This window comes from Lissotriton helveticus, chromosome 4_1 (genome assembly GCF_964261635.1).
Source record: "Lissotriton helveticus chromosome 4_1, aLisHel1.1, whole genome shotgun sequence".
In the NCBI taxonomy this organism is placed as follows: domain Eukaryota; kingdom Metazoa; phylum Chordata; class Amphibia; order Caudata; family Salamandridae; genus Lissotriton; species Lissotriton helveticus.
This window is the reverse complement of record NC_136063.1, coordinates 649,979,769-650,006,746: the sequence shown is the minus strand read 5'-3', so window position 1 is coordinate 650,006,746 and position 26,978 is coordinate 649,979,769. Positions and strand designations below refer to the sequence as shown.

Below are 26,978 nucleotides of genomic sequence, written 5' to 3'. Positions count from 1 at the left end.
AGCGCCATCTTGAATGGTGTTTGGAGATGGAAATAGGACTAGTGCCAAAAATGAGGCAGCGCCATCTTGGAATGGTGTGTAAACAGAGGAAAAAATTCTAAATGGGAAAAAGATACTGGGATGCAAAAGAGAAAGAAACCGCGTTTGGGGAAAGAACCAAATGCGCGGCGGACCTAAGGGAGCTGCTTAGGAGGATGATGAAGTAAGCTGCAAGTCAATAAGGTGATGGTCTGTGCAAAACAGACCGGAAAAAAGGATATAACTAATGAACAACACGCAGATCAAAAATATAACATTGGGTGCCACATTAATATGAAATAAAAATGTGAAAAGAGCCTATAACAAAAAATAATGAAAAGGTGACATGCACCGAATGTGTGTCAGAGAAGAAAGGTAAGAAAATGTTAAGATGAAGAATCAGGAAAATGTACATGGTTATCCCTTAAAAAACAATTAACTCCGTAGATGCATACAGTGATGATAAAATAATGACATATGGACATTCAAAATACATAGAAAACAACGGAATTGATAAAATTTATCAATAACAGAAAAGTACATACAATCTATATATCACATTGTTTATTTGTTATCAATATTTGATTACCTTTTGAGTACCTTTAATTGGTGTGCGCTTCCAACCCCACTTCTTTTCTCATTCTAGAGAAGGTCACACTCGGGCCAAGAGGTGGTAACATTGGAAAAATACTCAACATTCGCGAGTCCAAATGGATGCATCGATTGGACTACATTCAACACGGTCTAAATGAGAATGATAACATGATAGCACATTTGCACAAATAGCTACACTTAATTAATCTCTAATTTTCTATATTCTGTCACCTATAGAACTTATTCCTAACATGATTATTTTATTATTAATTTTTTTTAGCATTCATCTCTGAACAACTCTACATGGTCATGCTTAATAAGTTGATGTGGAATGTTTGAGATCGTTTTGAGATTACACATTCTGTGCACCCATACATGCATATTTTCTTTGGATAGCATTATGCATAGGTTTTATTCTTCCTTATGTCATGAAAAGCTTACTACATCATCTCTGCCTTTACCGTCATGTAGGATTGGTACGCAGATCCTTTGAAGTATTTATAATATACACTGTATTAATCGCAAGTATTTGTGTGTGACACACTATGTTTTTTGATCTGATACGTAGAATACTTTTGAGACTCGCTGTACAACTGTAGTCGATTTTGTGATGAGTTATTGTTCCTACATGTCTAATACCGTGTCCCACGTATCTTAGCAACATGGACCCACCACGCTAGCTGGGTTCCACCGTGACAGTCTTTTTTCCATTGCCACAGGCCCACTTCCGGGTCATGTGACAGCGGTTGCCTAGATACGTTAGATTAAGCCTTCGGCCGGCCGCTACTGTGGACCGCGTCTTTTTGGAATACTTCCCGATCATTCCAGGTAAACCGAGCCACAGCTCGCAACACGATTGGCTCAATAGACACCACTCCCCTTTGGGACCAGATTGTAATGCCCTTTTGGCCTCCGGCCCTCTTATTGTTGTCTTTTAGATTCCCTATCTGTCGGCGGGATCTGTGAAGCTCTTTCAAGAATCATTAATGGTGAGGGCACGCCCCCGATGTTTTGTGTTAGTCTTGAGTTTCTTTATAACCAGTCCCTTGTTGACTAACTATGCCCCATTCTGTCTATTTTATCCTACAGAGAAGTACTCATCTTAGACCTTCTGACGTCGAGTCCATTCTTTACCCTGAGTTATTTTGTAAGTTTGTTATCCAACATAACAACAACCATATCTTTCCTTGCATTGGCTCTGGATGCGTTTTAATTTACTTTCTCTTGCTCCCTTGGCAGGATGCCACGATATTCCTCGCCCATGTATGAGATACCTGTTACCATGTTTCAAGTACCACACTTTTCATGGTAAACCCCTCCTTTCAACTATTTTTGCTGCTTTTAGATATTAATGGATCTTTTTGACCATTGTCTGACTATTGTCATTGTTATCATCTACCCTCTGTTTAGGTAATACGCCCCTACCCCCGTCCTGATGAATACCCCTTAGCAAGGCATCATCCATTGCCTGCAATTATCTGTGGATCGAAACGTCGACAGCCTCATTATATTCAGCTTCCTTCCATATAATTCATTGTTTGTATTTTCCTGTGGAAGCATGATGTACAGGTAATAATATTTGAACTATTTGTCTATATAGTTTTGATTTAACCACTGTATTGTATACTAAGGTCGCCTGACCATTGCTTTGTCACTCTGTTAATTACCCTACACTTGTCCCTACACTACCACCTCTTCCATCCCTTCCCTTCCGGGGCACAAAATACGTTAAGTTTTTCCTATTACTTAGATTATGTGACTAAATGTACTTATACATTGTGATTAAAAACAATGTTGATACTGTGTATAGGATCTATGTCTCTTATTAAATCTGTATATTTAATTTAATTCCTTTTTTTCTGGGACCACTTGTTTCTTGTTTCTTGCCCTTTACCATTATAGCCACCAGATTCCCCCAAATTCACCATATGTTGTTTCAGAAATGGATGATCTACCTGTGGCCCTTGATTTTGTTGCACTGTTTGATGATGACATTTCTTATTTCAATTGCCCTTTGTTATTAAAATGTTTGTTGGAAATAACTTCTATGAGGATGATAAGAAGTAATGATATTTTGTTAGTTCAATTATTGTATTCTGTAAATAAGAAGGGATCTAGGGTTACTTTTAATCTATGGCTGTTGTAAATTTGAGAACTTTGCAATTACTCTCACAGCTGGGGCATAGCTGTTTTTCCCTTTTACCCAGGCAGGAGCTCGACTAGATTTTGCAGAATTACACTTACTGATAAGGATGTCCTCTGGAGAATGGTAGGGCCCAAAAGAGGAATGATTACATAACACTATATAAACACATAATACAATTGGGCCAAAAGGGAGAATTATTACTTTCCAGGATCTGGTAATGCCATCTATGGCGACTGCTCTAAAGATGAGTTATCTAAGAGGAATTGGCTAGCTGGTGCTCTTAGCTCCAACAATATAAATAAGCGTAAACAGACTAAGTTGTTTTAGAAAGGGTGTTGTGATTGTTTCTTTGAAATTAGCTGGATGCTCTACCAGGTCTCATTAGTTCTTTGGCTGTTCTGTTTGCGGATATAATTTGCCTTCAAGAGGTCTGGTGTGAGTTTCCTTTCCTTTGAGTGTGAAAATTATTTTATTATTAGTTGTCTTGCTATAAAAGTAAGGAAGGGCCATGCTTGTGGAGGAATTGCTACTCCTTCTAAGCATGGACTATAGCTGGTCATAAAATCCTTTACATATGGTCCGAACCTATTACAATGTTTACTGTTTTTTATAGGGGTATGGAAGGTTTGAAGCTTAATTAGTATTTACTTATTTATTTTCTTCCTTCAGGTCCTACATTTGGTTCCCTCATTAGCTCTTACTTTCTGTTATCCAAGTTGTAGATAGAGGGAATATTGTTAATTTGATATTTGCGGGGTTTCTAATGCAAAAATGTCCAATTATGCTGTTAATCTGTTTTCAGATACTGTTAGGGAGGGAGCTTTAAACATACAAAATTCTCTTCTCCTTCCATATTGGAGACCAGATAATAGAGGTAAGTTCCTCTTAGGTACATGTAGGGATAATGGTTATGTAATTGTAAATAGAAGATTGTCTAATGTTATCCCCACCCATTTCACATACAAGAGTGGGAAGAAGACTTCATAAATTGATTGCATTCTTACTTCTTTCTCCATGTTTAGTTTGCTAAGTAATCTTGAGATATTGGACTTTTCAAGGAGCAATCATAAAATAATCTCTCTTAACATCAAGTTATCTCTGGAGGAATCCTTACCTTGAACTTCAAGGGCGATACAATTCACTTTAATATAGCAAATGGGAAAGTGCACTGAAATATGTCACATAAAGAAGAGTTACAAGACATATTAAAAAACACTTTACATCTTAATGTTGGTAGTGATTTAATTTCTGAGAAGGATGTGTAGGCCTTGGCAGTTGAAAACCTTAAAATTTGCCAATAATGTCTATCTTTCTCAAGTGAAAGAAGGAAATCGACAAACAGGGCAGTTTCTACCATTAGCCAAGACTAGGTGGCCGCCTTAGGCGGCAAAAGAGGGAGGACGGCAAAAAACATGAGTTTGGGAATTCTCTTGAATGGCCTTCGACCTCAAAAGCGCATTGGGTAGCGCCTTCTACAATTCGACATAACGTGACATCACGTTTGGCACCACAGGCAGGGCCGTGCGCGCCGCTATAAATATGCGACTTCCGGTTTCGCTCATGACCCAATGAGAGTCGGACTTCTGTTGGTGTGAGAGGTCTGTCTGTCTGTGGAGCAATGAACGCCTGCTGGCACCAAAGGTACCTTTATGTGCACCATGACTTACCAGCAGTCAGTGAAAACCCTAAACAAACGCTGTAATTAGTTCCAATCAAATCCTTCTCGGTCAATCGTTTTATTGTCCTTACCAGCTTTCCCACCATCGGTGGTCAAGGAGGTGTAGCCGGGAGGGAGGGCGAGGAGGGAGAGGGGCAGGGCTCCACTTGCTGCAGCAGACGTGCCTTAAAGGCCTCATCTGTATGCAGATCTCAACAAGTGTGTCTGATTCAGTTGTTCGAGTTGGAAAATATATGTGAAAAAGTATAACGGCCCGCCCTCCTTTGTGCTCCAGGCTTCATCTTGGGAGGGTAGCATCTTCAGAAGACTTCATGTTTGGATAACGGAGAACATTGTTGATTTGGGGCGTTATTTGGACACAGAGCTTTAAATGGGAAAATTAAGTGCACATAGGGTTGGGCTGAGGGCCAAACCTTTAATGGGATCAATAATTTCTCAGTATGGTGTGTATTTATGCGTAATGATGCAGGAAATCTGTACGTCAGGACAGTATTATTTATTTTCCCTTGCAAGTCTAAAAATGCATTTTTAATGTTATCCTTCTTATTTCACGTATTTCACGTGTGTCTTCATTTATATGGCACATTAAAGAGATATGAATTTTCAGGTTATGCAAAATAAATAGGGTTTGCCAATTTTTAGAAATAAATTTGTAAAATCTCTCTCCCTCTCTTCTAGCCCATCTCAGGCCTTCGCTCAGTGCTCCGGGCCTCCCACTGCTCTTTCGCCTGTTCCTCCTCTTGGTCTCTCAAAGACCCATCACAATCGGAGGTCTCTCCTGCTTGTGGACTTTCACAAACCTCGGCCTCCATAGGTCTTTCCCCTGGCCTTACCTGTAAGATGCAGGCCTCATCGATCACACACCTGTTTTAAGTGGACAGACAGTCTCATAGATATTGAAAAATGCTGGTGACTTGTGGGCTGACACCCTGCAGATATGGACACAGTCTTTTGAAAATTGAGACATGGGAAGAGAGAACATAATCCCCAAATACCCACTAAGCAGAAAGATGCTGAGGTATGGAAACTGTAGACTTGCACCCATCAGGACTTTATTAAAAAAAAATAGCCTAACTTGTCACAGTAACACTTTCAATATCACCTTTCTCTACATTGGTGAAAAATGTAGAGCGTGAACTATTTTTGAAATTAATTTCCTTTCACCCTGGGTGAAATTAGCATAATTTCCTTTGGCAAAAATTACATGAAATGCACAAATTATGCCTTGTTATATGAAATTCAGACTGGGCATTTGGTACAATTTATTTATTTATTTTTAGCCCAAAATGCGTCCTGGCATCCATTGTGGATGCAATTTGTGCTAGAAAAAAAGTCAGCAAAACTGCGTATGACGGGAACAGTCACTCTTGTTTAAATCATGTGCATTATTTCTAGGGGTGGGTGGAATATTCTGTTCCGCCCGTGGATTTGGCGAATCCGAGTTCAGACCAAAGTCCGCCAATCGCCTAATGGCAGATTATTTTTGAGCGAAGCTACAGAACGGTACATTGGCGAGTGAGATTTGCTGTCCCCTAACTCGAATTCCGGTTGGTAGGCGGACTTCCGACAGGATTTTTTTAATGCAAGCATTCGAGGGTGTTCGGTAAGTCAGAAGGCGAAAATCCACTAGAGCGGCAGCAAAATCAACTCGCGTAGCTGTGCCCTCTGTCGCACCACGTGGTGCCATCTGCGCTAAATCACAGTACATGCATCGCAAAGTGCCTATTCCCACCCGTTGGTGGAGCTCAGCAGAATCTCTGTGATTTTATGTAACTATGCGGATTTCCGCAGAGTCAAAGTCTGCGAGTTCCGCCCACCCCTAATTATTTCCATGCTGCTGTGATTTGATCTTTCCCGGAATGAAATTTCAATGCGAAATGCCTGAAAGTATGCAAGACTATTCCAGTATAAATTAAATTTTACATGGGCTTATTTTCTTCTCCCAAGAGTCCTCTCCCAACTGATCCCTTCGACCACGGACCCATGGCACTCTCTCCTCTCCTCTCAGTCCTATGTCCTGTAAACCCTGCACAAGCTTCCACTATGAGCCGGTCTTATTTAAAGCCATGTTATGGCTGTTAGCCAAGAGAATCCTAAAGAAAACAGTCAGGGATCAGTGTCCTGCTTTGAAAACGCCCCAAAAAGAACCTGGACATAATCTTTAACTAATAAATTATAATGGGGTGTAATGGGGAATTGGGGCATATAGCACACTGTTGCATAATCTGTAGGTCACCATCCTTATGTAGAGTTTATATAAATATGATGGGAATTTCTGTAGAAAAAGATATGGCTTACCAGATTTACATTACAGATCTTCTTAAAGACTTTGCAAAAAAAAAGGCAAGGAAGGTACCATTGGATTAAGAGAATTAACCCAAAACACCATTGAAGTTAAAAGAGAGAAATTTAAAAACGATATAAAATATCATGAACAGTGCTTGTTTAGTTATTTAATGTTTGATGTGTTTTATTGTTTAATGTTGAATACACATTCTTTTATACCTAATGCATTAATTCTTCTAGCCTGAATGACAGGGGGAGAGAGTGATGGTAGAAAAAGGGCGGGTTGCATTTTTCAATTCTCGCCTAGCGCAGCAAAATACATAGAAACGGCCCTAATGACAAAACTACTTAAAAGAATGTGCTCAACATGGAAAGTGACTATTAAAAAAACAGCATAACTACAATATCTGGATAGAATTATGGGAAATTGCTGTTAATGAAGATTTCCAGAAAGTTCTGGCATATAATTATTACATCAACTGGGAATAGTATTAGACTTAAATTTATAGAATCTCAAGTAGTGAGTGGTCTTCATAGATCTCGAATTTCTGCTCCACTATTCACCCAGCTGATGAGGATGTACTTTCTTTGTTGGTTTTCTCTTCTAAAAGGGGAGAGTTAGTAGAACCCTTGAGGGCTCAGATTAAAGAGAGTATACTTCATGCGAGAATCTCCGGAGCCATGGGCCCAGACCAAATTCCAATTACATAAAATTGGAAGTAGACCTCTGGTCAATTTATTTGGCAGCTTTCTTTAAATATTGTTATGATATAGATCAGTTCCATCTTCATGGAGGGGTAGTCTCATCTTACCATTACATAAGAAGGGCTCAGGTCCCTCCTTGCTAACTATAGACAAATAATACTCCTCGATTCGGCAGGGAAAATGTTTGCGTTTTGCTTAGAGCCTTTTAGATCATCCTCAAGTTTAGGTGGATACAAATAATATATTACCATTGGAGCAGGCCGGTTTCAAACTTAACAGTTCAACCTTCGAAAACACATGTTGCACATGTACCTGTGTAACTGTCCTTATGATTAAATACTAATAAAAAAAAGTTTAAAAAAAATCTTAGATAACGTCGCAGCTCTCCAATTGATATTTGAGAAATACGTGGTGTCACATAGTATGCTGGTTTATGCCACACTTATTGATTTCTCCATGGCCTTCGACCGTGTTGATCGACCTACTCTGTGGCAAAAGCTCAGAAATAAAACAATTCCGGACCTCCTACTCAATCTTATTATTGCACTTTACTCTTTCACCTCGTGCCATGTATTGGGGGTGACTGTGGGTTATCACCTAAAATACTAAAAGATAATGGCCTTACAAAAGGCTGTTTATTAGCCCCTCTATTATTCTCTTAACACATCTATGATTTACTAGTGGCCTTAACTGATTGGAAGCTAGATCGGTGTAATTTAGCTTTAATGCTTTAATGCTTCATGCGGACAACATTGTGATTGTGGACCTAACACCTAGGGGGCTTCAGAATCATTTGTATTGTCTGCAAAGATTTACCGATAGCCATTATTTAAAGATTAACATTAATAAGAGTAAGGTTATGATCTTTAATGTTGAGGTAAGTACAAAACTGAGAAATGCTAAGTTGCAATTAGGAACCTAGGAGTTGGAATGTGTTAATACATATCCTTATTTGGTCAAAACGTTTTCTGCCAACCTCTAGGTGAAAGAACATATCTTGCACATATCTTGGAAAGTGATGGCACACACAAACACACTTTAATCATTTTATAGGGCCATAAGCCGTAGACACTTTATCTTTTTATTGTGCGTATAATGTAAATATCCCCTCGAATTTACTATATACCGTTGAAATTATGGATTTGAAATATTGGAACTTTTCACATAAAATGGAGGGGAAAATTATTCGTTTGTAACGTGAGTACCCTTGCTCCGGTTGAAGACATGCTTAGAAATAGGGCCCCGAGCATATATCTTAAGGGGGTGGCTGCGATCCTTCTATGTCGCCACAGGCTTCTGCTTAGCCAAAATAATTCTTTTAGAAGCCTACTCTGTAGCATATGGCCGATGTTGGACCGGTAATTCTTTTCTTACGAATTTTAATAAAGCACTGCTGCACTTTAACATTAACAAGGCTGATTGTATTGCAATGTCTCACTTTGCACTCTAGAATGTTTTATACTACAGCATTAGGACTATCTCAGGTGATCAAGATATGCTTGCTTGTAGGGTAAAAAAGGAAGATTAAGGTGATAGTTTCACCCTCAACCTTTTTTAAAGTGAACTTGGAGCATGGTGTTCATCGGTTTTTCTTACGGTTTCAATTAAATATTTTAACATTAAATATTTTTACAGGTGCATGCCTCCAGAACAAAAATTGTGTAATCTCTGTGGGATTTCCATACAAACTTTAGAGCATGTCCTTGATGTATGACCCGCATTGTATAATAATCATATATGAGTGTTGAAACCATTATTTCTGAGTGCACTCAACAAAAGATGCCATGCAACTTCTATGTAACCCAGTAAATGAAATGATATTTTTTAAATTGTTTATCTTTTTTTAAAATGTTTTTTAGATATATTGATTATCTTATTTGTATTTCTGTGTAAAGTGGATCTCATTGTAGAGCTTTATCCTATAAATACAAATTATTTCTTTAATAGTCAGTAGTAGGAGTCAGGCATGACATAAAAATGATTGCACACGCTGTAAAATGACTGGGGAAGCCTCCTAACCATAGAACAATCACTTACAGCCCAATGCAATTAAAGATAAACTCTTGCGTTCTACAGTATCCGTGGAGCTGTCTATATTATGTAAGGTATATAAATCTAAGAGCCCAGAGAAATATGAGCCCAATAGAGACTCTAAAGGAAATGTTTATTACTACACTTAGAAGTCTGTGGATTACAACATTAAAGTTTAGGGGCAAGAGATAAACCTAGATTTCAAAAGTCTATGAATTACAGCATTAACAATTACAACAATCTAATCACAGGTGCTGAGTCACAGGTGCTGATCACCGGTGCTGATCCTAATAAATAAAGACTATAAAATGATCACAAACATGAATTGGAAGTTGATGTTTCAATCATGTGGTTGAAGAGGGGAAGGGTCTTTAAAAGTCTTTAAAAGGCCTGTGCAGGAGGAGCAGAGGGAGGCTAGGAGGAGGAGGAGGTTCAAGCCTGGAATTGTGGGGCCACATAGCTGACAAGGATGATGAGACAATGCACTGGAAAAGATCCTGGACTGGGGAAGAGAGGCTCATCTCTAGCCAAAGCAACTAGAGTCTAGACAAGCGATTCCATCCCTTCTGACACCTACTATTATCATATTATACACATAAAATACTGCCCTGAACTGGCTCTCTTCATTCCTGAAGGATAGGTCATTCTAAAGCTGGGAGCACCCCCTGTTATTCGGATGTCTTTCCATTAAAATGTAGCATCCCACAGGGCTCCTCACTGAGGCTAACATTGTTCAACATTAACATAAATCTGTGAGCAAATATTGCCAAGGAACTTAGTGTTGATCATGTCTTAAGCCTATGACACTCAACTTGTCATCTCACTGTCCTCAGCGATAGGACTAGTCCAACAACATCTAGCTCCATGCCTGGAGAAAGTTGCCTTTTGGATGGCAAATCATTCACTTAAGCTGAATGGAGATAAAATGGAGGTGATGATATTAGAAAATAAACCAAACCCTCAAATGAACATAGCATGGCCAGGATTTCTAGGACTCCATCCAAGCCCCACCTCCCCGTAAAGAGCCTAGGAATGTGGCATGACAGTGCCCTAAACATGAAAACACAGGCAAAAAACTCAAAGCGCCCTGTTTCGGGACGATCGGAACTGTATGAGAAATCCTTGACATTCTACCTACTTCCTCCAGGATAATAGTTTTGCAGTGATATTATCACATCTTGATTATGGGACCTCCCTGTATCTAGGTGCCCCATAATATGTTATCAAGAGACTGTAATTGATCCTGAATGTGGCAGCCAAGCTGATCCCTAATGTGCCCGAAAACGCCTCAGCAAAACACTGCTCTGGCCACTCTTTACTGGCTCCCAGTCAAAGGAGGAATCAATTTTAAGGCATTATGTCTAGCTCATAGAGCAACAAATCAGAGGGGCCCTTCTCTGATCATGGACCTTCTAGGACCTTATACTCCTTCTAGGACTTTAAGATCCTCAAAGGTGCAACTGTTGGAGGTGTCTAGAATTCAAAGGATGAGATGGGATGGCAGGTCGTTTTCATACCTGACTCCAAAACTATAGAACTCTATGCTGGTTGAACTCAGGAACGAAATGAATGAGCTTTGTTTCAGGAGAATGCTCAAAACCTGACTATATCCTAAATACCCAATTGCCCAGTATTGTTCCGCCTTGCACGGGAAAAGCCTCACTCCGTGCTGGGAAGTCTTTGGGTAGCCTTGCGCTTTACAAATCATCATAATATAGCATAGAAAGGAACATTTAAAATTGAAAGGTTTACAATGCTATGCAAATTTAAAGGAATTACACATTGGAAGCTAATAATTCAGTTGTCATCCTTCTTGCGATTTATGGTAGCAGTGCAAGTACCGAAAACTGAATCTAGTATGGATGATTGGTTGCCTCAATGTGTATGCACCAATAAAAGAGTGCACTAGGAGTAGGAAAGACAAAGTGATGTGAGAGTCTAACATATTGTTTCAATTATTATGGTTTAACTCTTTTATTGGGTAAACAGCCAGTGTATAAAATTGCCATGTGCAAAGCTTCTTCAATTTTTAGAGTCAGAACCACATATCAAAAAGATTCAACCTTCACTTTAAAATTAACATTTTGATTTTCCATTTTTTAGTTTGCGATTAAATAAAATATTTCATAATTTGTGTATCTATTTTATGTATACTGTATTATTATATCATTTTGAGGTTCAAATCATAATAATTTCTCAGGCAAGGAGCCCCAGCTTCTAGAAGGTGGTCTATTGGCGGTCCAAAGAAGTCAAAAGATTAAGAGCTGCTAGTCTGTACGTCAGAGAGCAAAACACTGGCAACTGAGGATGTGCAACCAGACCTAGGCCCTGGCAGTAGAGACACATGCAGAGAGAAAACAAAGCAAGACACAATCAGAGACCTCAACCCCAACAACAGATGCAGACTAAGAGAGGACTATATCCAGACCGATTAGGACAGTGAAAAGGAGGACTGATGTTACCCATAGATGTCAGTTTGGAGTCGCAGCTGCGACCCCTGTTTTATCCCTTGTGACCCCCTGGCACTACCTTTGCAACTCCTGGCCTCAGAGGTGGCAAAATCAGTGCCGTGAACAAGTGGGGGCTCCACATTCCTTATTATCTGCTATTATACTAATAGTGAATAATTCTCTTTTATTTACTATTTGTGTAATAACAAATGGAGAATACTTAGGACCTATGATGGCAGCTGTGGGAAGTAAAAATGATTTGAAATTCATATTGTATCCTTTTTTTGCGAATGAGATAGTGTTTAAGTGAGAGAGCGTGCGTGCTTGTGAGAAAATATTTCTGTATATGTAAGCATGTGTGTGAGTGAGTCAAGTGACAGGTAGTGAGTGAGATTGTGTGACATTGATGCCCAGATTTACTATTCTTTGATGCATGGCAATGCTGCACCAAAGTTCCTGCACTGGCTGGTGTTACAGGGGGGAAGAAAAAATGTGTCATATCTAATAAGATATGGCGTGTTTTTTCTCTCCCAGCGCGCTGGCGCTCTTTTGGCATCCATGCACCAACGCACATACCTTTGTGCCAGAGTAGAGGATATGTGCATTCTTTGAAGCATAAGCTTTGTCCTGGAGGGGTTCCCTTCCAGTACAAAAACTATGCTTTAATGTGTTTTACACTTTGCAGGTGTACTGTACAATACAGCACACATGCAAAGTTGGAAAAAAGAGAAAAAAAATGAAAGTAATTCTCTCTATTATGCCTGCCTCGAGTTTCACAAATTCCTGTCTACCAATGTTTATAGGTAGGCTTTGCATCAAAACCCATGCATGGTTGCATGGGAACCTCCATGCACCATCCATGGAATACCCCATGATTCAAAAGTAGCAGTGCAAAGCGCCACCTTGCGTTACTTTGTAATACTATCCAATGTAAATCTTTAAATGTTGATATTAGGTCATGTGACATGCTTTCCTGGTAAAAATCACAGTCAGAGGTCAGCTCCTGTGGAGTCATTCAGGTCAAAGGATATATGATATCACTTCTGCTACCCCTGCATTTTGGCGAATTGAAGCCCATGATGGTACCCTTTCCTTCACCGCCAGGAGAAAACCTGCTTAGAACTTCTAAGCCACAAGTACGGGTCACAGTAGGGTGAGCCATGGGGACAGTATGAGATGGGAGGAAGGAGGTTTGGAGAGATAAATGAGAATGGTGGTTGATTTACATACTCAAATTGGAACAAAGATCCCAGTTTCACGTCTAAGATTTTGTGAAGAATTCTGACAATACAGGGATTGAAAAACAGAAATGGGAGGGTTTGGGAAGGAGACAGACTATCAGACATGTATCAGGAACTCTTCATGGTACAAGGGCAAGCACTAAGAAGGAACCTAAGAGCTGTGGCAGATAGCTAGGGGCAAAGTATTCTATGAGAAACTGGAGAACAAGCAGGCAAGTCAAGCACAAGGATTATAGGATCTGTAACAAGGAAGAGACTTGAACTTCAAGAGAACTAGAGACTGCAATAACAATCACCTAGCAAGGTAACACAACCCAAAGACAAAATATAAGAAACTGAGGAGAAATTACAAGAGCTATGGAAGAAGCAAAGGGAATAAGTAAAGGGAAAATGACAGCAGGAACAGAAGGCACAAACTAAGAACAATTAGTGAGCAGCTCAGGGTCTGCAACAAAGTGTAGAAAAAAGACAAGGGTGTAAATCAAAAGAAAGGCAGTACTGGGAAAAATCTGTAGCAGCCTCCACAGGAACAGGACGCAGGCTTGGGCTGAAGCAAAGTAGAAACTGATCTGGAAAACAAGCAACACGAGGTACAGTACACAGAGGAACAAATTTCAATGCATGAACAAGGAGCTTCAGAAAATGGCAGCTTATAAGCAGTTCCAAGCATCAGCAAGCCAGGCCGGAGTCACATGACTGGGCTGAACAAGACGGGTCACAGATGTGTGCAATTCCAGTCTCTCACAAGTCCGTGAGGCAGGCGTGGCCGGTACAGGTAAGAGCGGTGGGCGGGAGGTGGGGGAGTCGACATACGCCAGGATATGGAAAATAAATAAATAAAACCACTTACCTTGTGCTTGCCACATCGCCGACTTGGCATGCCTGCCTGGAGGAGAGAATCCTAATGCTAATTTCATTTTAGCTATTTAAAAGAAAGTATAAAAGAAAATACCAGAATTGAAAGTAAGTATATACTCCATAAAGGAAGACCAACATGGAAAATATTAAGTTTAATACCACTTACCTGTTCTTTTTCTCAAAGTGCTGAGAACATCTTCTGGTAAGGGCGAAGGGACCAAAGATGAAGAAACAATTACAAGGAGCATTCGTGAAAAGGACCTACCATTGTTTATATTTTACTGTGACAATTCATGCTTCAATATTTCATTATATCTAAACACTAGTCTCTCATTCTCTCTGTTCACTTAGAATGACATATTCTGAAAAGGTAACTTCTGTGCAAGAATACCGGGAGCATGTTTGTGATAAGCTGAAAGTTGCCCTAAAAATCTCACAGAAGCTATAGCCAGGCCCAGGTGATACACAGAATATTACCTTAGTTCAAACCCAGGTCTGCATCCGAATCATCAGGTCTGTTTGGCTTCCACACATTTTGGTATCAAAGGGGCGAACCAAATTCCAACTCAATTATATTGGGCCCTTTTGTTTAAAAAATATGGTTAATCCTGTAGCTATGAAAGCTAATCTTGTCTGTAACTGCTGGTGAAGAATGTCTTCCAAGTCTCATTGGTTAAGCCAGTAGTTGAAGTCGCATGCATATCCCACACACCTCAACTTATGTTGTTAGAAAGTCATCCTAAAAATGAGGTATGCACAAATCTGGCCTATATGCATGTTGAGGGAGGTTAAAATATCTCATAGATTGGCCTGGGCATGTTCCCAAGGACAGGACTCAGAAACCCTAGAGCCAGGTAAATGCTTCAGGCATGGTTAGACAGTTTTGACATTAATATCCTACAAAGTGTATTCTGATGGGGGTGCACAAGGGTGATGTACTGTTATGTCGTTGTCATGTAGAGCTTGGGTTTGGCTGAATTTTAAAGTCACACCCCATTTACAATTCGTTGAGTGCCTGAGCAATTTCCTCAAGCTCCAGCTCTTGGTGTAGGCTCTATGGTATACGACAGTATAAAAGACACAAATGGTCTGGACATCTGTGCTTGTCTTGGAGACTTCTGAAATTGCAGTAGCATTCAAAAATAGCTGCTGTAAATGTGCAGACATCTACCATAAAATAAAACGCATTGGAAACGCCGATAATTTTCTCATATGAGACGTCTTGGCTTTGCCAATGCATAATTATTTTTTTAGTAATCTATGTGTTAACTCTCTCTTCAGATTCCAGTAATTCAAACCCAATAGCACCTTTATCTTGAGCCAATACAAATCCTAATTACCTTTGATGTGTATTAAAACAAATAAGAGTTTCTCTACATGTTCTAAGTACACTACCAGTTTGTAACATTATTTTAAAATGATGCAATGGTTAATTATTTTACAATTTGAATTGTTTATTGCAAGCATATGGCCTCATATCTAAGCAGCGGAGGCCTTGCACCATATGCTTCCTGCAAAAAAGTTTTTTTGTTGTTTTTTTTGTGGACAATATAGCAGCAAACTATCAACCAGCCAACCACACAGCGAGAAGGGAGATGTGGTCAGCCCTAGATGCTCACCTGGAAAAAATGTTTTAAATAACTTGCACTAGCTTGCCAAGACAAGAAAACGTAGCTGTGCCAGTAGTTGTGGTTGTGGTTTATCATTTGCAGAAACCTGTGATCTTAAGATGAGATCCTCTAAAAGCAAGACAAATCTCTTATTCCCATTAGGAAATCCTGTCACTTTACAAATCATGCCTGGATAAGCACTCTGATTATCTGTGTCTATGCAATGCTTACCTGTGCAGCTACCAAGTAAAAAAGTGCATTTTTCAAATGTTGTGGAACTCGGCAGACTGTGAGCAATATTCACAGAGGTAAATTTGCACATGTAGATTTACTCATGTGCAAATTATCTCTTGCAGTTACGTGTAAGAATGAACATTTTTGCTATTCTCCATTTCTGAGTCTAAATTTACACCTAAGTGTAGACTTAAATGTCTCCACCTCCCTCAGTACAGGGAGTGGAGGAATCTAAGACTGAATTTATGAGTGTAAAGTTACTACTCGTAACTTTTTACATGTAAGCAGAGGTCTCTACCAATATTACATTTTTTTAATATAAAATACAACTGTAAATAATTAACATTATTAGTATTAACCTACGTCAATGTTACTGCCCTTTACCTCATCAAATTAAACATTGATTAAAAATGTAAATGTTCAAAATATATTATTTAATCACAAAATATTCTTCTTAATTTGAATTCTAATAGAAAGCCGCATTCACTAATATTTTAATATTTAATTATTATGTATTAAATGAAATAATAGTGTTTCTGTAATCATTGAAAATAATTAAAACATTTTACTAAAATATAAATATTTTTTTTTAAATAAGTTACATTTTGTCTCACAATATTATATTTTTAATTTAATCTAACTTTTAAACTCTAAAAACAGTTGTATATATATATTTAATTTAGAAGTCAACATAATGTAAATTAGTTATTATTATTTCCTATTAAGGGCCTGATTCCGATCTGGGTCGGAAAGCTCTCTGACCGAGCAGGAGTGTTTTCTGCAGTCCGACCGTGCGAGTACGATGCGGACGCATGCTGCCGGACTCGGTTCTGTCGGACACCCATACAAGTCAATGGGAGCCGGTTGGACGATGCGTACATGGGCTCGCATTGACTGAATGGGTACGTCTCACACAATGGCGCCCCCTACAGTGGATACGCATCGTGCCATCCACACCGTACATGCCTGTGTTGGGGAAACCCTTGGGTCTCCTCCTGTGTCCGAGTCTTAAGGCTGCGGGTGACAGGGGGTCCGACGCAGACCCCCAAAGGCAACGTCCCGGACGTTTTGCGAGCCGGAAACTTTGGCTCGAACCAGCTTTCCGACCGTGCATCGTACTGGCTCGGTCATAAATCACATCCATTACACGGCACGGTTTGCTTACGGATGAGATGTACGGAGCAGTTCGGATCCGGAAACGATTCAGTCGGTGAATTTCGCGTTGCTCGCATTGTACTTTCTCGCTCGTACAGCTGTACGAGTCGGGCGGAAAACACGCGTGCGGCTCATACTTTTTCCAGCTGGATCGCGTTCGGTGCCCTTCTGGGCGAGATCGGAATCGGGCCCTAAGTGTTTACATTAAGTCCTTGCTTGTCAATGCTGTATCTGTGAATGGCCATGTGTGCTGCTTAACTTACTTTTAAAAAAATGCTGCAGTTTATTTCCTACTGTTTTGGGCATTTTGGCTGTAGTAACTTTAGAAGTATAGTTTGTGAATAGCAATGGACTTACTCTTTTGTGGGTGGATTTTTGCAGTTGCATTCCCTTTATTAAATAAGCCCCTTCTCACCCTTCCCTAAGTCCCACCTATTTTGGAGTAAGCATTCCCATTTTCTAGGCACTCCCCCTATGTCCTTCCCATATAGACGGCCAAAACGTGTAGCTACATGTGCGGAAATCTCCACAGAGAAAAGATAGGAGTTGCAGAGGCAGAGGTCTATGAATGTAAGTTAGTGAATTACATTTTGTAATATGTGAATAGTGCCACTTTATGTACTACAGAATGCAGAGTGTGAATCCGGCCCTAGGCTTTGAGTAATTTGTCACCTTGTAGTACACACCTGTGTTCTTGCATATTTATTGTCACTCATAGTATATTAAATGCATTCTACGAAATGAAAAGAGGTCCACTTTTTCCATACAAATTTGTATTCCTGGTGAAGAGCTTCCTATCAGAGGGCTGCTCAGACAGCCTTTGTGATGAAAACAGTGCTTGCCCTAGCGTGGCTCACTGTGTCTAATTATTTATTAAACGGCAAATAAAATATTTATTATTCAGGGGACGTACGATGAAAGGGCTTTAAAACAGCTTTCTCGCCAAAATACTTAACGAAAAAAGCGTAATGCTATTTGGTATAAATACTAGATCACACCAACCAAAACCAAAACACTTGAAGACCTATAGAAAGAAAAAGTAAACCACAGTAGATTTTGTGTAACATTTGTGTCTAATGCCATAGAGAAAGTTTGTTGAATGTTGTGCTAGTAAACGGTAGCATCAGAAGTGAGTCCTCACATATCTTCAATTTCTTACGACGAATGTATTTTTCTCACGTGTATAATACTGCCACCTGGTGGTCCTAAATGACACCTGCATCTTCCAGTGAAGTGCGTCGTAAGAATTAATAACGGCCCCTACACATATGACTATGTGCAAAGGAGATTGAGAGCCATGGGGCTGCTGTCAAGTCAAGAGGTGTGTTAATGAGATTCAGAGCGGCCACAGAGAAATAAACCGGATAAATAGGGGGAATTTTTACTAATGTTATCAAGTAAAAAAGTTTTGCTTTTCGTTGACTAGATATTTGAGACGGTTTGGTGCACAGGTTAGCCCAAACAGACGGAAGATAAGCACCTCTGTGGCAATTAGAAAACAACGTTGTTGAGTTATTTCGCTCAAAACGGGATGATTTCCAGACTAGCATTGGCACTTAGAGGGTAGGGCACAGAAAAAAAAAAAAATCAGCACAGATGCAAAGATTGTCACAGGAAATGTGACGTAAACAGAGGTAACGCTCAGATACGTCAACCAGTGCCATTGGCTTCCATAGGACACATATTTAACAAGCATTGGAAATGCAATAGGGCTCGCATTAGGAAAGTTTGAGCTAATCGTCTTATAAATGAATTTTGTTTTTATTTATGTGTTATTTTTTTAAATGGTTACATTAATAGCTTTGTCATTTACAATGCCAATAGTTATAACTTTCGCAAATGTGACACCTATAGCATTTGTAATGCAACGTGTTTTGTATTTACGTGACTTAGATGTATTAATATTACAAATAACAATGGCTTTTCATTTTTTTAAATAATTAATACTTAAATAATTTATTTAATTTGTAATGGCAATAGCTTAAACTTTTGTAAATAACTTTTGTGAAGATTATGTTCAGTGTTTTTTATTGTGACGAAAATCCAAGAGCAGAAGTGAAATATTGACATCTTTTTGTGATTTGTAATAAAGCGTGAAAGCTTGAAAACAGCTTGAAACATTGAAAGAACATATTTGAACCAGTGATGCTGTGGTTGCGCTGAGTGATGCTGTGGTTTCGCTGAGTGATGCTGTGGTGGTGCTGAGTGATGCTGTGGTTCCGCTGAGTGATGCTGTGGTTGCGCTGAGTGGTGTGTGCATCGGTGGAGCTTAGTGGGTGCATTGTTGGAGCTTAGTTGGAGCCTCGGTGGAGCTGTGTGGTGGGTGCATCGGTGGAGCTGTGTGGTGGGTGCCTTGGTGGAGCTGTATGGTGGGTGCCTCGGTGAAGCTGTGTGGTGGGTGCACCGGTGGAGCTGTGTTGGTGGAGCTGTGTGGTGGGTGCATCGGTGGAGCTGGGTGGTGGGTGCATCGGTGGAGCTGTGTCGGTGGAGCTGTGTGGTGGCTGCATCGGTGGAGCTGTGTGGTGAGTGCATCGGTGGAGCTGTGTGGTGGGTGCATCGGTGGAGCTGTGTGGTGGGTGCTTCGGTGGAGCTGTGTGGTGGGTGCATCTGTGGAGCTGTGTGGTGGGTGCATCTGTGGAGCTGTGTGGTGGGTGCCTCGGTGGAGCTCTGTGGGGGGTGCCTCGGTGGAGCTGTGTGGCGGGTGCATCGGTGGAGCTGTGTGGTGGGTGCCTTGGTGGAGCTGTATGGTGGGTGCCTCGGTGAAGCTGTGTGGTGGGTGCATCGGTGGAGCTGTGTGGTGGGTGCATCAGTGGAGCTGTGTCGGTGGAGCTGTGTGGTGGGTGCATCGGTGGAGCTGTGTGGTGGGTGCATCGGTGGAGCTGTGTCGGTGGAGCTGTTTAGTGGGTGCATCGGTGGAGCTGTGTGGTGGGTGCATCGGTGGAGCTGTGTGGTGGGTGCATCGGTGGAGCTGTGTGGTGGGTGCTTCGGTGGAGCTGTGTGGTGGGTGCCTCGGTGGAGCTGTGTGGTGGTGCATCAGTGGAGCTGTGTGGTGGGTGCATTGGTGGAGCTGTGTAGGTGGAGCTGTGTAGGTGGAGCTGTGTGGTGGGTGCATCAGTGGAGCTGTGTGGTGGGTGCATTGGTGGAGCTGTGTGGTGGGTGCATCGGTGGAGCTGTGTGGTGGGTGCCTCGGTGGAGGTCTGTGGTGGGTGCATCGGTGAAGCTTTGTGGTGGGTGCATTGGTGGAGCTGTGTGGTGGGGGCATTGCTGGAGCTTAGTTGGAGCATCGGTGGAGCTGTGTGGTGGGTGCATCGGTGGAGATGTGTGGTGGGTGCATCAGTGGAGCTGTGTGGTGGGTGCCTCGGTGGAGCTGTGTGGTGGGTGCATCGGTGGAGCTGTGTGGTGGGTGCATCTGTGGAGCTGTGTGGTGGGTGCCTCGGTGGAGCTGTGTGGTGGGTGCATCGGTGGAGCTGTGTGGTGGGTGCCTTGGTGGAGCTGTATGGTGGGTGCCTCGGTGGAGCTGTGTGGTGGGTGCATCGGTGGAGCTGTGTGGTGGGTGCATCGGTGGAGCTGTGTCGGTGGAGCTGTGTGGTGGGTGCATCGGTGGAGCTGGGTGGTGGGTGCATGTGTGGTGGCTGCATCGGTGGAGCTGTGTGGTGGCTGCATCGGTGGAGCTGTGTGGTGGGTGCATCGGTGGAGCTGTGGGTGTGTGAGGGTGGGTGAGGGGTGTGAGGGTGAGTGAGGGGGTGTGAGGGTGAGTGAGGGGGTGTGAGGGTGAGTGAGGGGTTGTGAGGGTGAGGGTGTGAGGGTGAGGGTGAGGGTGTGTCAGGGTGAGGGGGTGAGGGTAAGGGTGTGAGGGTGAGGGGGGTGTGAGGAGGGGTGGGGGGGGTGAGGGTGTGAGTGTGAGTGAGGGTGTGTGAGGATCAGGGGGTGAGGGGTTGAGGGTGAGTGAGGGTGCGAGGGTGAGGGGGTGTGAGGGTGGGTGAGAGGGTTGAGAGAGGGGTGAGGGTGAGTGAGGGTGTGTGAGGATGAGGGGGTGAGGGTGAGTGAGGGTGAGGGTGAGTGAGGGTGGGTGAGGGTGTGAGGGTGAGTGAGGGGGTGTGAGGGTGAGTGAGGGGGTGAGTGGGTGTGTGAGGGTGGGTGAGGGGTGTGAGGGTGAGTGAGGGGGTGTGAGGGGGTGTGAGGGTGAGGGGGTGAGGGTGAGGGGGATGTGAGGGTGTGAGGGTGAGGGTGACAGGGTGTGTCAGGGTGAGGGGGTGAGGGTAAGGGTGTGTGAGGGTGAGGGGGTGTGAGGGTGAGAGGGTTGTGAGGGGGGTCAGGGGGTGAGGGTGTGAGGGTGAGTGAGGGTGTGTGAGGATGAGGGGGTGAGTGTGAGTGAGGGTGCGAGGGTGAGGGGGTGTGAGGGTGAGTGAGGGTGAGGGGATTGTGAGGGGGGTGAGGGTGTGAGGGTAAGTGAGGGTGTGTGAGGATGAGGGGGTGAGGGTGAGTGAGGGTGCGAGGGTGAGGGGGTGTGAGGGTGAGGGGGTGTGAGGGTGGGTGAGGGTGTGAGGGTGGGTGAGGGTGTGAGGGTGGGTGAGGGTGAGGGTGTGAGGGTGAGTGGATGTGAGGGTGTGTGATGGTGAGGAGGGGTGACCAGAAACAGACAGAGGCCACTGGAGACAGTCAGAGAGCAGCCTAGACAGACAGAGGGCGGCTGAGAGAGGGGTGAGCAGCGACAGAGAGAGGTCACTGAAGACAGTCAGAGAGCAGCCTAAGTGTGGCAGAGAGAGAGACCGGGTCACATCACTGGAGACAGCCAGAGAGCAGGCGAGATGCAGAGAAAGGGAAACAGCAGCAGGGGCAGGGAGAGGGATGGAGGATTGCAAGGACAGAGGGCAGCAGAGAGAGAGTGGGAGATGCAGAGACAGAGGACAGACGACAGGGAGGCGAACAGAAAGATAGAGTGAGAATTTTGCAGAAAGAGAACAATTTCAACGTAACGGGATGCTTTAGCACAGAGAAATATTTATGCATTTTTTCAATCTGTAGATTTAACATCATTCTATATACCGATATATTTAGTATATGAAAAGAAGAATAGATTCTGGTGTAGTCACTGACATGGTCTGCATAATTAATCCGGAGCTGAAGGCCGTGAAAGAAGTAAACAGCAGGGATGTAATTAGGGGGGAGGAGAAGTCGCGCTGGGGTGAATGCCTGAGGCTTGTGGGAGGGAGGCTGGGCTGCCTTTGATGTGGTAATGCGAGGCAGGCAGGCAGGCGGCTGGTGGCATTGTGCAAGCGCTTTTTAGGGCTTGCGCTTGCGCAATGACCTAAAAAGCGCACATGCACTGCAAGGAATCGCCAGTGGTTAAACTCTGGATAAGCCACTATAGAGCTTCGCCAGCTATGCGCATGCGCATCAGCCGGCGAGCCCTAAAAACGTAATATGAGTGCAAGAAGTGAGGAGGCGGTAACGAACACTAATATCATTATTAATTAGGACTGCAAGTGAGTTATCCCACGCATTGCTTCGCATAAATGTGTGCCTCTACAATGTGCATAAGAAAAGGGGCAGCACAAGCGCCTGTAGCCTCTTTCATAATATCCAAGGTATGCCGAGAGCACAGAAAATAGCACCACCACCTTGTGAACACCCCGACACCTTTGCAATAAGTATAATGCATGGACGTCGATGCACCAAAACGGGCTACTGGAGCCCTCATATGTAAAAAATGACCACTCTTATGACAGGGCCAGCATTTATTCATGGGTCCACCCCATATGCCATGAATGCCCCCTTTATGCTAACAATTGGGTACAATATGCAGTACCAGAATTTTGCCATTAACGTCACCCATATGCCAGGAATGACCGTTAGTTAAAAAAATATCTTTAGTATGTCATGGGCAGTATTTTATCATGGTTGCCCCACTCCCATATGCTACAGCTGCCCTCCCTCGTGCCAAGAACTAACTCAAATGAGCCAGTGCCAGCATTTTGCCATGAGAGGTCCCTATGCCAATAATAATATCCCGTAGTATGTCAGGACCATCATTATTCCATGGGTGCCCCATATGTAGAAAAAAAACCTCTAGTTTGACAGTTTCAGTATTTTACCATGCCTGTCTCATATGCCAAATATTACCTCTAGCATGCATGCCAGTGCCAGTATTATGACAATGTGCCTGGCATACTAAGAATTGCAAATCATGTTTCAGGGCTGTCATTTTGCCATCAACGTGGATGCCAGTTTGGAAGTATCACAGTCATCACGTTTACGCCATCTGTGGCCTCAACTCGCAGATACTTGTATTCACTCTCAACAGTAATCATTATTCTGATCTTGACTTGCGACCTACCTGGTTGGAATTATCACCAGTCCAGGGACGTCACTGACCTTGGAATCAACCATTAAGCCCTGAAGAGTCGGAGACCACTGTTTCTCAGATGAAACACGTGTCAGCTGGCTGCTTTGTGTTAAGAACAAATATATCAGAGGGTCTAGTAGAAGAACTATAATGTACGCACAATGTCACCTAACTAGGAGACCTAGATGTCCTCAACAGCGGTGTATCTATCTAGGGTCATCCCCGTAGTGGTAAAACAAGGATGCCTATCAGTCACCACACGGAACCGCCCTTCATCATTTGGGATTCCGTCAAGACCACCACCAGGAGTGCCACTTCACTTTCACGGGGGAGGGTCCAGATGTTTTAGAGAGGAACCCTACGCCGGTCAGATAGGTCTTACTGTGGTCTTGCTACTCAGTTGAGAGGATCTTGGCACACTTGGCAAATGGGGGACTGATCTTGCAGTGCACAAAGGAGTGCGAAAAAATAAGAAAAAGAAGTGTTGTTAAAATTGGATGAGGGGTACTAACAATTTTATTCGGATGTTACCCACTCTTCCAATATTAAAAAGTAGTCAGTGACAGTCACTATAGTATGGACTGCCCAGGTGTTTTATAGGGTCGACATGTTTCAGCATATAATGACAAAGTTGTCGTTGCTTTCTTCAGGACCGTATCTACTGATAGCTACTGCAAATTTAGTGATAAATGAAACCAAGAATGTGCTCAAAATCAAAAAACAGATACAGAGATCACCTGAAATCACTAGGTGTTCGTATCGTGTCTTTCACTCTTCTAAGTCGATTGAATATACTAAAAAGATGAATGAACACATGAAGGTCAAAAATAGGTACCCTTTATGGAAACACAGCGTACAAAGTTCATTTCATGATTTAAAACATAGAAGTATATATTCTTTCTAATGTTAGGTAACCATAATATGTAAATCAAAGGCACTGTATTAGTGCACACGTCTCAACATTGGATCTAGTTTAGCAAATACCAATCTAGCATGACAGAACCATCTTACCATACTTGTAAGAGGAGAAAACCTCACCCCACCTTGCCACGACTTAGGAAAAAGGGGAAGCACCGCTCTAGAACAAAAGGAGATAAGCGCACAAAACTCTGTTAACCCAACTCCATGTTTAAAATAAATGTTTAAAATACTTCATCCAGCGCACGTATAATCAGCCATCCACTCTTTACCCACTCATGAGATTAAAAGTCCCATTAACTCACAATATCATGAGTCGTGAGCTTTTGTCAGGCAATAGGTTGTAGCATTGTCACGGCTGCATGAGTTTAAAAGCTAGCGGTCGTGCATACAACCTGAAAAAAGCGTGCAGCTTAAACACAAGCGTATCAATCGTAAGCTGCATAAAAAACGGGATTGCCCCCTCCCTGCCTACCTGTCCTACTCCTAAAATCGGCGTCCGAGCCGATCGGGGAGGTGCCGAGGCAGGGGAATGCTCGAGATTATAACGCCACCTGTGATTGGTCAGAGGCCGATCACATGGTGCGTTGTTTTGTTGACGAAAGGCGGTAGGTATAAGAGGGCTTCTGATTGGTTTAACAAGTCTAGTTTTCAGCCAATCGCCGCTGAATGTTTACCAAGCCCGGTTCTGCCTTCCAAGAACCTTTTTTTTGTATTTACAAGTATTGCCCTGCACATAACTTTATCAGTATTGTTCAAGGCTAACGATCATTTATGTAATGAGGTGAAAGAATTAGCCATTATTCCCACGCCATAAGAAAAAAACGAAAGATAAAATGAATTGTCTGACCAGGATGTTTCTACCTATGGTCTCGAAAATAGAAAGAAAACGAAAATAAAAAATACATAGACAAAGAGGTTCTCAAGTGAGGAGAGCTATGCCAAATGAGTGGTAGGACTATATAATCCCCGTGGGCTGTTCTTCCCTCTAATGGCTTATGGAATAAGCCCTTGCTTACACTTTAAGGTGTCAACAGTTATAGATCACTGATGTCTAAGTTAGAGAGTCGACCAGGGTATGTCATCATTTAACCCCACACGATTTGTGCCCATCTTGAACACCCATTTCTGTTCTTTAAGTAGGAGGTATTTCGACACATCTGTAACATGTGCGGGAATGTATGGTTTCAATCACCGTCCATTGGAACGCCGTCGAGGGATGGCGTGCTTCTAGAAAGTGATTGGTCAGTTTCGTCGCTTGTCTTTTACACCTAATGGATTCTCACTCTAATTTAATGGGTTGTCATCCCTATGTATTTAAGGCCACAGGGACAGGTGATGAGATAAACGAGATTCTCACTGTTACAGTTCGTGAATTTAGACTGAATCCACGGTCTCGAGGTGCCTATGTCCATTTCAGTCGTCTTTCTCGTTTGAGGGCAAGATTGGCACATACCACATTGATGATGACCAGTGACTGGGGGAAGATCCCAGAGAGAACCTAGAGCCCTAGGTATTTCTTCACGTGGTCGTGTGTGAATCAATCGATCCCTGAGGTTGGGTCCCCTTTTGAATGAAAACAAAGGGCTCTGAATTGACACACGATCAAATTTGAGAATGGACTAATGTTTCTTGACCACTTTCTGTATACTGTTAGATAGTGTCCCAAAGGTAGTCACAAAGGTGAGTCTCTCCAGTGGGGGTTTCTGGACAGAGGGTTCTAGAAGAGCCAAACGGTTGTGGCATCCTTGTTTGACCACTACGGGGATGACCCTAGATAGATACACACCTGTTGAGGACATCTAGGTCTCCTAGTTAGGTGACATTGTGCGTACATTATAGTTCTTCTACTAGACCCTCTGATATATTTGTTGTTAAATGTTTGTAGGGAACCTATCGGAGCTTGGTCTTATAAATTCCCTTTGGTCCTAATCAATTGTTTTTGCTTGCTTTGTGTTAAGACCAATTAAAGAAATCAAGACATCAACGTTGAATACTGTGCCATTTGCTTTCGAATTACATCTACGTTGTGTACTTTAATACTGTATGTGTGCACGGGACTGTTGCTATATGTATATGTGGTAGGATTTTCCTTCACAGATTAAGGGGTTAGTAGGGTCTCCCCTTCCCTGTCAGCACCGTAGAAAATTGTTTCATGTCCAACACACCAACGTTAATCAGCTGAGTGCCATCACTTCCTGTGTACGAAAACCCTTTTCTCTTGTATCATCCTATTCATACTTTCCCACTGACACTTACACTCACCTTTACTCTTACTCCGCCATTCTAACTTATTCTCACTCACTGACTTGCTCACAGTTACACTCACTCACTGTCACTCTCACTCATTGCCACTTACACTCATTCTTCCTCACACTTTATCTTACTTAATTATTCACTGGCTCACACAGTTGCAATCAATATTACACACATTCTCACTCTCTCTGACTCACTCATGCTCACTTACTGACATTCAATATCATCCATAGCCTTTGTCACTCTCGCTCACTTCCAATAGCATGCACAAGGTCACACATGAACATGCTGTCTCTCACCCAAACACATTCTCACTCACATGCGCACACACACATAAAAAAATACATATATTTAAAAGCATTTATTTACGCAACTCATTACTCACAGGGCATGTCCAATTTCTGCTCCCCTTTTTTAAAATTAATACTGACTAATACAATATCATTCACTAT

At 42.4% G+C, this 26,978-nt stretch overlaps 1 long non-coding RNA gene across 1 annotated transcript; it reads right to left on the bottom strand.

Annotated features, from left to right (window-relative positions):
• Positions 1 to 13,473: 13,473 nt before the first annotated feature.
• Positions 13,474 to 24,792, bottom strand: LOC144827275 (uncharacterized). The gene is made up of 4 exons (XR_013610111.1): positions 24,746 to 24,792; positions 24,364 to 24,430; positions 14,174 to 14,206; positions 13,474 to 14,071 (listed from the first exon to the last, which is right to left on the bottom strand). It is a non-coding gene; the product is annotated as an uncharacterized LOC144827275 (long non-coding RNA).
• Positions 24,793 to 26,978: the final 2,186 nt, after the last annotated feature.